This window comes from Hylobates moloch, unplaced genomic scaffold, assembly GCF_009828535.3.
Source record: "Hylobates moloch isolate HMO894 unplaced genomic scaffold, HMol_V3 SCAFFOLD_3, whole genome shotgun sequence".
NCBI lineage: Eukaryota > Metazoa > Chordata > Mammalia > Primates > Hylobatidae > Hylobates > Hylobates moloch.
Window position 1 is genome coordinate 22,025,211 of NW_026652278.1, and position 13,572 is coordinate 22,038,782.

Sequence of the window (13,572 nt, forward strand, 5' to 3'; positions counted from 1 at the left end):
ACTTGCTCAGGATCACTCAGGGAGCATGTGGTAAAGTCAAACTTTAAACCTAGGTCTGTTAGATTCCAAGTCCTTGTTCTGTGCCCAGTGCTTATTCCCTGTCCTTGCATGAACACAGCCTTTGATTTCATGAGTCCTCTTCCTTGGACAGCTACAAACCCCTTAGTGTCTAACTGCAGTCATGCTGTTAGTCACCTCTGCTCCTGCTCTTCTCTTGATCTGGAACCTTTTCTACCCACCTGTGCAGAGCTTCTCCCTACCCTGCACACATCCATGCCCAAAGTTTAGCCCAGGTCCCTCCCGCTTCCTGACACTTGCCTTCATTTTTTCATTCTAGCTTAACTGATCTCCCCAGGGAGAATGCAAATCCTCAACTACCCCATGGCCTTGAGAGAATAATGACTATGATCTCAGGTTCTATGGCCGGACTCACTGTGTTCAAATCCTATCTTCTCTTGCTGATTTGTGTGATCCTGGGCAAGTTTCTTTGCTTCTTTGGGCCTCTTTGCTGATCTGAAAAATGGGGATAACCATGGAATGCACAGCACAGAGTTGTTGTGAAGACTGAGTCACCACGTGCAAAAGTCTTAATGCAAAGCACATGGTAAGAGTCATTTAAATATCGACAGTGATTTTTCATTTTTCTTATTTTCTTTCTTAACAGTGCCAGGCACTTAAAGGATGTTGAAGAAATTCCTGCTAGCACAAATTTGCTAATTGCCTGCTTCCTCAGTATATGGTATTTCTCCCATACTGTCCTGCAAATTTCAAGGACAAGCATTGTTAGTGTTTTCTCCTTCCTCTGTACCCTTTCAGGGTCTACTGTAGTGATAAGAGCCCGACAGGCACTTAATAAATCCTTACAAAAATGAACAAACCAAAAAAGCCCTGGGCTTCAAAGAAAATTCTCATTTGAATTTCTTTTCTGCCTTTCCTTTTTCTTTTAATTGTGCATCTCTTCTTCCCTTCTGAAAATCAGATTAAGCCCCACTGAGGCTAAACCGATAGTGTTTCAAGTCATTTTGTTAATGGATGTAAATTGACTGTAATTCTTTTGTTTCATGGCTACTGGCAGTTGGTCAGGCAGGTAACTGAGATGAAGATTTTAATCACATCCAAAATGTGATACCGGCTTAGAAAATATCAGCCCTCCACTGCACCACAGAGTCATTTATGATGACGCTGCAGTCGGAAAGAACCCGGAGAAACCTTAATTGGCCTTTGGCTAATTTCAGAAGCCAGGCCTTCCCTGTAATTTGCTGCAAAACTGGTACAATTCTCTGAAATAAGATCAGTGAGAACACTACAGAAAATGGCTCAAGGCCAGATCTGTGCACCACAGATTCATTAAGGGTGCCCAAGCTAGATCTAGCTTCCAATGCGCTTGTCTTTGGGAGCACTGGTTTCCTATTAGGACTTGACTTTTAAAGGCCACAGAAAAAGTTGCTCCCAGCAAAGTTTTGCAGCTGCCCCTTTGGTCCACACTTTAGTGACCCCAGAGAGAAACACTGGTGAGAGAGAAAAACAGGATAGCTGATTCACTTTGGGCAGGAGTCTGTGTCCCCACAAAGGTGAGTCTGGAATTGAAATTTAGAAAATGAGAGCATATAGAGCATATCAGCTGAGGCCAACCCAGGTGACACCTGGGCTTACACACATACAGTAAGGCCTCATTAACTTAGAACAGGGATGGCAAATGGGTTTCATTTCACATGACATTTCTGATCGATTATAGTGGCTGCTGAGAACACTGTGTTCAGAGGGATTCTCCCACTGTATCTCAGCTCAATAAGAAAGAAAGCTGTGATCATTCATTAATGTCTGCTGTGGCAGAGTCATAGGAAGTGAACCCATATACCAAGTGTTTGCAGTCTTTGACTTGGAATCATGGAGAGAGAGTGGATTTCTGTCCAAAATGTTGAAAAATCTATAAAGCTCCGTTGTGTTTTTTCACTTAGTATTTTCCATGGTAAACAGTAACATAAATCAAAATAGGAATGTCCAAAGTTAGAGACTTATTTAAAAGTTTTTATTCAGTGGACTCTCTCTTTTTATTCAGTGGACTCTCACATTTTGTGTTTTCTATCATTGGAAAACCTCTATCATGAGAGCCTGTTGATAGTTTGTCAGTGAGGGAGATGGTCAATACAGATGAGCTGTTCTATGGTAATGAAGGAGAGAAACCAAATGCCCACAGAAGACTCCTCCCTGAGTATAGTCACCTTGAAACAAACCCTGTACACCTACCTCCTATTTCCATGGGTTCAGGCAAGCCTTAAAAAAAGAGCTCTTGCTCATTCTCACCATTTGCTGAAAGCAGCAGCAGCAGCTGATGAGTAACTTACCTGTTTCCCTTGCCATCTGCATCTTTGGTTCACAACAGTAGGAGGGAACCCAGGAGTTGAGCAAGAGGAAAGTCGCTCCACCAAAGGTAGCTCCAGCCCCACTGCTGACACTGCCTGGTGTCAGCTCTGACAGCTGTTTGGCAAATCCACTCCTCCACTGTTCATGATGACAGCTTGAAATGGGGCTGGGCATATTCTCCCTTTCCTGAGTAGAGAGAATGAGGAAAATCAACACAGCAAGAGACATCTTCTCTGCATATTTTGTGGGTACCTACAGGCTAATGGAAAAGGCACCATTGATTCAGAGAGTAGGAGGTTTCTGTGCAAGTCTGAGCCTGGAGTGCCAGAGACTGGCAGTAGCCCTGGAATAAAGACAGTGCAAAGATTTCTAAAGACATTTCAATCTTTTCAAAGCCTGGGCATGAATGTTTCAGTGCAAGTCAAGGGAAGGAAGAGGGGTTTTTTGGGAAGCAGCTGCCAGAAGTTCCACCTTCCGGCTGATGAGCTTCCCTTTCAGGCTGATGAAAGCAAGACAACTTCTTCAGCTTTACCAAGAAAGACATTTAAAAAAAGTCAACTGAGTCAGGCTAGAGATCAGCTCAGAAAAGTCACTGTCCCCCTACTGTGTCTCTCTCTCCCCACTGTGATATCAATAGCTGCAGAATCATCCCTGGTTTCTAATAAACTTGATGAAAATATGAATAACAGTTTTTTTGTTCACCTTCTCATGGAGTGGAAAATTCCTTAAGTTGGGGGGAGGTTAGTCAGTGGACCAGTCTAGTTGGAAATTAAGTTAAATTCAATTTACATAAATAAATTGGGTTACTTTGGTACTGTAATTAATTCTTGCTTCGTAAAGTGAAGTTTGTCCCTGCAGACTGTGTCACAGAATGTGCCATGAGAAACTGCCCTAATCTTACTGACAGCCTGGCTTCAAAGTCACCAGCAGAAGGATTTTAAGCTCTTTGAGGACAGAGTCAATGCTGATACTGTTCTGTTGGATAATCAGGTATTCACTTGGCAAATATTTATTGAGCATCTACGGTGGTTGTCCACCAGTATACACATGGTGCTTAAAAGTAGATACGACAGACAGATGTCCGTTCACTGATCTCATGATCTGGCTGAGAAGGGACAGGTTATAAATAAGGAATCCAATCAATCACAAAATCCTTTCAGGTGATGACAAATGCTATCTTATACTATAAAAAAATAGAAAACAAAAAGCAGTGAGAAAGGCCCCTGGAGATTGGTGGCGCAGGGAAGAGGTGGTACATAGATGATAAAGAGTCAGACTAACTCCTAGCAGAGGAAATGTCAAGTGCAAGGTGCCATAGGCAGGCAGTCTCAGTGGTACCAGAAACAGAAGGAAGACCAGCATCACCGGAACCTGGTAAGTGAGAGGGAGAAAGACATAAGAGGAGGCAGGCAGGGCAAAGAGGGGCTTGATCAATGAGAAGCCATTAGAACATTTTAAGGTTGTAATCAGTGATCTGATTAACATTTTAAAAGGTCATTCTAGCTTCTATTTAGAAGATGGATTGTAAAGGTAACAATAGATGCATCTTATATGTACATTATCATTCTAAATCTGGGGAGGGGGCAGGTGAATGAGTGTTGAGCAAAAGTACACAGGCAAGAATTAGCTGGCTCTATTCATGGGTACAGGATAATCTGCTATAAAAAAAAGGTCTCACAATACAACAGCTTGAACAATATAGTTTATCTTCCTGTTGATAAGTCCATAGGTCAATAGTCCAGGGTTTGCGGGATGGCCCTTCTCTACAAACTCATCAAGGACACAGACCACTGAGTTGACCCAGCCTATGGGTTCCATCTCTGAATCCTAGGCAAATACTCTAGTTTTGCTATTTCCCAGCCATGAAGAAGCAGACAAAAGGAGAATTCCAGAAAGTGTATGGTCAATGTTTAATAGCTGGCTCTCTGAGGGGGAAAAAACAAACCCTGATTTGTAGCATTTGCTGATGTCGATGGTCTAAATACTTCTACATGACTGATTTCAGACTACCAGCTGGACCTCTCTGAACTCAGAGTTGGAAAGAAATGCATACACTGAGGTCTCACAAGCCAGTATGAGCAGGCTCAGTATACTACTGACCTCAGGACAGAAAAGAAATCCCTTACAAGTAAAAGCTTTTGCTAATTCTGCTGAAAGAAGTAAAAGCTTCTGCTACAAGCTTGAACTATTCTCACATGGAAGCATGATAAGGCACACCACACTCAAGAACACTAGACCATAGAGTCTGGGAGAAGCTACATATTAATTAGTGAAAAGGGGTTCAAAACTTTACTGAACTTCCCAGAAGAGAAACATTTTAAATGATGGGGGTAGAACACAGGGAATTTTTAGGTTGGTAAAACTATCCTGTGTGGTACGGTAATGGTGGCTACATGTCATTATACATTTGTCAAAAATCTACAGAATGTATCACACAAAGAGTGAATGTTAATGTAAACTATAGACTTTACTTAATATATTAATATTGGCTCATCAATTTTAACAAACGCAAGAGGTTGAGAAGGGAAATTGTGGGGGATGAGGGGGGATATTGGAACTCTTTATACTTGCTGCTAAGCTTTTCTGTAAGTCTAAAACTGCTCAAAAACATTAACTATATTAATTATATAAATTAAAAATATTTGTAGGGGAAAGATCACCAGATATATGTACATAAATGTGAAAGTGTATGTCTGTGTCTGCATGTGTATGCTGGTGAGTATGCCTGTGTTTGTGTTGGTGCATATGTGTGTCAGGTGTGTAGGGTGATAGGAGAGACTTCTTCATCGGCTTGGTGACAGGAGAGCTAATTGGCTCACTGTGCTGCCCCTGAACCTCAGACCCAGCAGAGTCAGCCCAAAAGCAATCCTTTGGAGGAAATACCCATCATGCCTCAGTCAACATGGCACCTTCCTCCATAAGGACACTAATTAGGGGCTTACTAATGTGGTCCTGCCTGAGACTGCACTTTCATTGACTATAGATATTTCCCATGAGAGTTCCCCTAAATCAGGAGTCCCCCAGCCTTTCATCCCTTTATTTGTAATTCCCCTGTCTACAATTGTTTTGGAAATAACCATCCACATGTATTCTGGTCTTGGAGGGGAAGGAGCACCAAGATGGAGCTTGAGAGGAATCACTATCCTCTTCTCCCTTTGTCCTTTTCCCAAAGACAAATAACCATAAAGGATAATCTATATTATGATCTAAAATATCCAATTTCCTTGCTATTATACTATGGCCTATATGATAGTTCTCCTCCAGAACCTGTGAATATGCTCCTTATATGACAAAAGAGACTTTGCAGATGTAATTAAGTTAAGGATCTTGAGACGGGAGATTATCCCATTTTATCTCAAGATGGGATAATCTAGCCAGAGGGACACAATATAATCATGAAGGTCCTTACACGACTAAAGTCAGTGTGACAAGGGAAGCACAGGGACAAAGAGAGAGAGATTAGAAGACACTGTGCTGCTGGCTTTGCAGTTGGAGAGTGGACTTGAGCCAAGGAATGTAGGTGGCCTCTAGAAGCTAGAAAAGGCAAGGAACTGATTCTCTCCAAGAACAACTAAAAGAAATGTAGCCCTATTCACCCATTTTAGGACTTCTGACCTCCAGAACTGTAAGAGAATAAATCTGTCTTGTTTTGAGCCATTAAGTTTGTAGTATTCTGTAACACAATTTGTGATACAAAATGGGAAACTAATATACATTGCTACAGCCTGAGAATCTGCACTCTCTCCAAGATTCAAGCTCTCCAGGTATCCCTTTGCCTGCTTATTCTTTTTTCTTTTAGCACCTACTTTAACCTGTGGCCCCTGCAGTGAACCTTGAACCCTGACAAAACACACATCATCTTGTCTCACTGTTGTTAGTGCCAGGCACAGTTGCAGGCTGGCGCATCAGGGCACTCAATAAACACTTGTTGAATGAATGAATGAATTTTACCAAATTTATTCCATGCTCAAAAGGAAATGTTGGGATTTATTGTTTTTGTATTTTTTCAGTTATCTTCCCTCTATCCCGTAAGAAACCACCCACACACAATTTTGGTGGCCTCTAGCTGTAAGTACACACAGATTCATTTCTTGTTTTGACCTGGCCCTGTGATCTAAGCTCTTTATGAGACTCCAGTTCCCAGAACTTCCTGGTGGTAAATGGACATCTCAACTTATTTTTATGTGGGGTGTCAATTTAAACTAAAATCAGATGGGAAGCTCTATAAAGCCCCAAAATATACCATGCTGGGTTGGGGTCAAAAAGAGATGATGACTGTATCTGGGACAGTTTGCATGTGGAACTAATAAAGAAAACCTTAAATTTGGGCTCATAAAGAGAAAAAACTGCTACCAAGTCACAGATTGTACCCGTAACCCAGCCATCCATCTCAGATACGCAATATCCCGGGTCACAAGGAGAATAGGTAACAAATTATAAGCAGATGAGATCCTAATATGGAAGAACACATCAAAGGCTGTCTCCTTCTGAGGGTGGGTCATAAAGTCTAAAAGTATCCAAAATATGATTTGCAAAGAAATTTAGAGAACAATAGTTCAACTTCTCCTCAGAGCTTGGTAAACAACTTCTCCCAGACCTTAGTTGTCTTAAGACAGTAAATGTCTGTTTCAAGTCTTGGCAGCATGTAAATACAGGAAGGCACTTTTGTTTTTTAAATTAAATGCAAGGAATTAATGAAATGATCACATTAACTTTCTAAAATTTAATATTGACTAATTTCACTCTTTGGTCCTTTACAAAGCAGCTGAACTCTGTCAACCAAGAACACACGCAACACACACAAATACACATACAGGCACGCAAGCACGATTGGGAAGGGTGCTGATCCACAGAGGGGACAACAGCTGTGCAAAAATCAGCCGTTCCCACCCTCCTTTCTCTTTGATTCCTTTCCATGAAGCTGGAAATGCCAAGTGTCAAATATTTCCAGTTACTTAAGCCCCTCAAGATGGATCTTTTATTTCTCAGAGAGAACACTGGGCAGGAGACTTCAGAGAAAGCTCCATTTAAATGTTCCAAGTTGATTTGCTTTTCCACGGGAGCAGAGGAGGAGGAGGAAGATGCCAATTAAACCAAGGCCTCAGGCACAGTCCTCTCATTACAGGAATCTGTGGTGCAAGATCTTTGCAGAACCCTTCCACTGTGCTAGATGAGCTCCTGTGATTGCCCACCTCTTAGAATGACCTCCAGGCCAATGACAAAGCATTCTTTCTGTTGTTCCAAACGAGACCCCATGGCTAGTAGGACATTTGGCATTTCTGTAGGGGTTCCTTTAAGCCATGTTTTCTACAGTCATACATGGGAAAACTTACCTCAGCTTAAATACAAGGAAACGCTCCAAGATCGTGCATCTCTACGGATGACTAGTAGAGTCTACTTGATTGGAAGAAAGGCAGACACCTCGTGGCTTTGAAGTTCTGTTGCCTTTTGGACAAACAAGCTGGTACAATGGTGTTCTCATGGTGCTCAGCTTCGATCTTAAAATACAACCCATGAAATGACTGGAAGAGATAGTTCACAGTAAAAGAAATAACAGTTGGTTAAAAATTAACGCCTGTAATCCTAGCACTTTGGGAGGCCAAGGCGGGCGGATCACAAGGTCAGGAGATCGAGACCATCCTGGCTAACATGGTGAAACCCCGTCTCTACTAAAAATACAAAAAATTAGCCAGGTGTGGTGGGGGGCGCCTGTAGTCCCAGCTATTCGGGAGGCTGAGGCAGGAGAATGGTGTGAACCCGGGAGGCAGAGCTTGCAGTGAGCCGAGATCATGCCACTGCACTCCAGCCTGGGCGTCAGAGCCAGACTCTGTCTAAAACAAAACAAAACAAAACAAAACAAAACAAAACAAAACAAAACATATGGAAAATCTTTGACCCCATTTGTAATCAAATATGTTTACATTTATATAAAAATGAGAGATGACTCATCTGTAAAATTTGAAAAGAAATAAATATAATGTGTACATATATGTGTGCATGTGAATAGGTATATGTATGTATCTATATCTCAGGTCTGGTGAAACTGGCATGTAATAAACATTCTCATAATATGCTAGTGACAATATCAGTTGTTGATTCAACTGTCTTAGACAGTACCAGTCATTTACGTCAAGAACCTTAAAAAAGAACCCTTTGGACTAGTTATGCCACTTCTGAGGAGGCATTTGAGGGCTATTACCCACATTTAGTATACACAAAGTCTTCAAAGCAGTAATGTCTACAGTAGCAAAAACAATAAAAGGAAACACTGTAGCTCCTGATTATGGTGTATTCACATTACAGACTATGCAGCCCTTAAAAATGGTATATAAACATTATCTTTAAAAAATTGTAAAAGGCATATATTGTCATGTTAAAGGAAAGGATAAAATTTATATGTTGTATGCAGATAATTTCTGGGGGAAAATAGAAGGAATGTAAGCACAGCAAAATGCAATTGGTGGTAAGATTGTGGAGAGGTTGTTCTTATTTTCCATTTTCCATTTTCTACAATGAGTATATACCACTTTTATAATCATAAAAATATAAATATATAAACAAAAATTTGCTATATTTTAAACCATAAATAAAACCGAAATGTAGCCCATTTTTGCCTCTACATTGGGGAACATAAGCTATAGGAAAACTCATATCATGTTTTAATCTCTATGCAAATAGAACTCTAGTTTTCATATGCAGATATCATGAATATGGAGAATGTGGCAGCTGAAACCAGTACTTTGATAAATGCCAATCCCTGCAGGACTATTAGAGAGAGGATTTGTGATAATCCTGTTGACATAACCCAGAGAACTTTACCTATTCCAGACATCAACTTGAACACAAAAATGTCCTAGAAAGACAAAGGGCATGGGGTAATTAGGAATTGCAGTAAATGGATTGGGAGATGGTTTTGTTCATCTCTGTTTCCAAAATTTCAATAACAGATTCCTTTGGAGGGTGAAATAGAATAAATCACTCCAAGCTAATATCTGTGTTGAGAAACACTAGGGTGCAGGAAATATCTCCTTTGTCATCTTGAAAAGGTTAGGGCAATACAACTCTACAATAAAATGCTTTGGAATCCCTCAGAGTTACATGCATCACTGGACAAATTATGGCCCTGGCCATAGAATGATCCTCTGCAGCACTGGTGAGGTAAGACCCCAGGGCACAGGACCTTTGCTGACATGCAACCCCGAACAATTTTGCCCATTGCAAAATCAGGAAAATTCACTTTAAAGGGTATATTTTGAAGGAGGCAGTGTTGACTTCCCTGTAAGGGAATCTGTCAAGACTTTTAATATGTTTTGCCATAAAATATATAAAGGAATAGAAGAGAATATATTTTTAAAAGTTGCTACAAAAATATCTTTTTAAAGATGGTATTTTTAAAAAGACCCACTGTATTAGGGTTCTCTAGAGAGACAGAATAGGAGATATATGTATATATGTATGTATGTATGTGTGTGTGTGTGTGTGTGTGTGTGAAGTGTGTATATATATGTGTGTGTATATTTATATTATATATTATAAATATATATAATATAATATAAATAAATATATATTATATAAATAAAAAAATATATATATATGTTTATTAAGGAGAATTGACCTCAGGATCACAAAGTGAAGTCCCAGGATAGGCCGTCTGCAAGACGAGGAGCCACCAGTAGTGGCTTAGTCTAAGTCCCAAAACCTTAAAAGTAGGGAAGCCGACATGGTGCAGCCTTTAGTCTGTGGTCAAAGGCCCAAGAGCCCCTGGCAAACCACTGGCATAAATCCAGGAGTCCAAAAGCCAAAGAACCTGGAGTCTGATGTTCAAGGGCAGAAGGAAGGGAAGGTAGCATCCAGCATGGGAGAAAGATGAAGGCCAGAAGTCTCAGCAAGTCAGCTCATTCCACCTTCTTCTGCTTGCTTTTTCTAGCCATGCTGGTAGCCGATTGGATGGTGCCTTCCCAGATGAGGGTGGTTCTGCCCCTCCCAGTCCACTGACTCAAATGTTAATCTCATCTAGCAACACCCTCACAGACATACCCAGGCACAATACTTTGCATCCTTTAATCCAATCAAGTTGACAATATTAACCATCACACCCACCAACCAAGCAATGTTGTGAATAACCCTGGGCTTGGAGCCATAGAACTGAGTTTCAACACAAAATCTGCAACACCTTGAGTTCATGATTTTTCTTCCTTGAGATTTTGTTTCCATAACTATAAAATGGAGGGAAAGGGGGCAGATGAGCAGGGCAGACAGGACTGGATTTGTATTAGATGAGTTCTGGGTCTCATCACAGGGTTAATGTTCGCTAACCCTAAGAGGATGGGAATTCTTGCTTTGGGGGAAGCATCTGACAGAGAAAGAGATTCTGCAAACCACACAACAGACCCTGCCAGCATTGTCTACATCCTGGATTCTTAAGGCTAATGTTGCTGCATATGACTCTCTGGAGACTGTGGTTTAAACCACATCCAAAACTCAATTGCCTAATTTGAAGTCTTTGCCTAGGAAAGCCGAATCAATTGCTCTGTCTCCCAGCAAACCTTAAACTGCACATTATTCAAACAATCATCTTTGAGCTCAGGGTAGCTGATGGTCAGGCTGTCAGCACCAAGTGGGCCTCGTTTCAGATTCAGGCTTGGATGCCCAACCCTGTTGATGGAGAAGCAAACTGCTGACCTGGGCAGATCATGGCCCTGCCTGCCACATCAGCTGCTGCTGTTGTGCTTAGAAATCTGCCCCTTGGAGTTAAGGTCTTGGCTATTTCCCAGGCCTTTTCCTATGTCAGGGAACATGTGCCTTCAATCAAGGACCCCCAGTGACAGAGATAATCAGTGGATTCATCAGATCTGCTATGTTCCTGAGCTATACTGACTGGTCAATATTTTGAATATAATCCCTGGTTATATGTCACTTAAAAAAGCAAGTCGTTAAAATTGGGAAAAAGCAATATTTAGTAGCTTGAATTCTAGTCTCAACTCTGTTAGTATCTTGCTAAATAGACTTAAATGAACCACTTATTTTCCTGGTCCTTGGTGTTCTTTTCTAGACAGTATTTGGACCTATTCAGAAGGGTTTTTACTGTTGCGTTTTGCTTTGCTTTAACCTGGCTTCAGGGGCTACGTAAACTCCATGAAATTGTGTTCGGAAATGTGAGTGTATGTAGTTTTTTCTTCCAGAGGGTCCATATCCTCAAAGAGGATCCACTGAGTCCCAAAGAGATCTATAATCCAAAAATCTATTAAAAGCAATTGCTTTAAGCAGATTCAGAATTTGCACAACGAAGGGGCTTAGTGGCAGCATACTGATGACAAATAACTGTCTTAAAGCTGTGTTTGCACAGCAAGAACATTCATTTGATTTACACCATATGATCCAGATCAATATGAATAGCAAAGTTTTCCAAAGATGCTATCCACCAGACTAAGAAAATGCAATGTGTCCACATCGTTGCTGTTATTTTCTTACCAGTAGTATTACTAGTACTGAGGCCCATCTTTGGCTCCAAGGTCTCTAAATGTTTCATAATTTCCATTTTGGATCATGAGACATAGAGAAGACCCAGAAAATGTAGTACTTCTCCAAGGAAGGCAAGCCCAGGAAACCAGAGGAGCATGTGAAGGATAGCGGCATATGCTGCTCTCAAGGCCAAAGAGCCAAGTGGATGAGCACCTCAACTGAATCGGAATCATTTCATACCTGTCTCCTTGAAAATCTTTCTCACCTCTGTGCCATGTCTCAATTTCCTTTTTTTTTTTTTTTTTTTTTTTTTGAGATGCAGTCTCACTCTGTGGCCCAGGCAGGAGTGCAATGGAATATCTCGGCTCACTGCAACCTCCGCCTCCCAAGTTCAAGAGATTCTCCTGCCTCAGCCTCCCAAGTAACTGGGATTACAGGCATCTGCCACCATGCCCAGATAATTTTTGTATTTTTAGTAGAGACAGGGATTCATCATGTTGGCCAGGCTGGTCTCAAACTGCTGACCTCAAGTGATCTGCCTGCTTCGATCTCCCAAAGTGCTGAGATTACAGGCGTGACCCACCGCACCCAGCCTCAATTTCATTTCATAAAAATACAGCAGTAACTTTACCAGCCTACTCTACTGAGATGGTGGTAAGAATAAGGCACTGAATTAATGCAAAAGGGTGGTAACAAACTCTGCCAGAGAGGAAAGTTTGATTCAATTTACATAGTCAAACAATGTTTTCAGCAATGCAGCCTCCATTTCAGTCTTCGATATTAACTGTCCTGGAGGTGTGCACATCATTATTCTACAAGAACAATCCACAAGAAAACACACAAAAGAGAATATTATTATTAAACCTCTGTTGGGTGAAGTGGAAAGCAGCAGTACACGAGGATGGCACATCATTAAATAAGAGATCTCATTTCCCCATAGGCCTGGAGAACTGCATTAATTCAGAAAACATAGTTGGAGAAGGACAACTGATTCCTTGAAAGCATAAATGTAATGAAGACTATGTTTGAAATCCTCATGGACTCTTGCTCAGCTATAATGGCCTCCCAGGGGAGATTTGCAAGAGCTCATGGGGTATCATTGCATGACAAATACATAGAAACTCAGAATGCCATTGGGCAATGACTATTCAAGATGGCCTTAGGTGACTGACATTGGGTAACCTCCCAGTAACCACCATGAGAGCAAAAACCATCACCACAGCTACTAGGCAGTCAGTGAAACACCACTGCAAGCAATTTAAGTGTCCAATATAAAAGAAATGATAGCAAATGATGGCATGTCCATAAAGTAATTATGATGCTGTCAATAAACATTATGCTCACAAAGAACACTTAAGGACATAAGAAGTAAGTATATGAAGTATTAAATGAATAAAACAAGTTTCAAAATTGTATACAAATAAACCATGATCCCAGGTATGTTTAAAAAATAAAAGCCTCTCTAACAGAGATAACCACTAGTTACATAGTAACATTTGTTTCCTCTAGCCTCTTTCTATATAAGCAGCTTTTATCTTCTTTACAATTCTGTGTTGAAAAAATAAATAATGTAAAAATAAATACTATATTAGTCAGTGTTCTCTAGGGAGTCTGAAGGCCCGAGAACCAGGAGAACTGATGATATAACCCCTAACCTAAATCTAAAGACCCACATAGAGAGGAACAACACACACTGGGGCCTTTTGGAAGGTGGCAGGTGGGAAGAGGGAGAGGATCAGGATAAAT

At 40.9% G+C, this 13,572-nt stretch overlaps 1 long non-coding RNA gene across 1 annotated transcript; it reads right to left on the reverse strand.

The window, feature by feature from the left end:
- Nucleotides 1–465: 465 nt before the first annotated feature.
- Nucleotides 466–7,836, reverse strand: LOC116478538 (uncharacterized). Its single transcript, XR_004250787.2, has 3 exons — nt 7,698–7,836; nt 2,346–2,550; nt 466–513 (listed from the first exon to the last, which is right to left on the reverse strand). It is a non-coding gene; the product is annotated as an uncharacterized LOC116478538 (long non-coding RNA).
- Between the last annotated feature and the right edge of the window lie 5,736 nt (nt 7,837–13,572).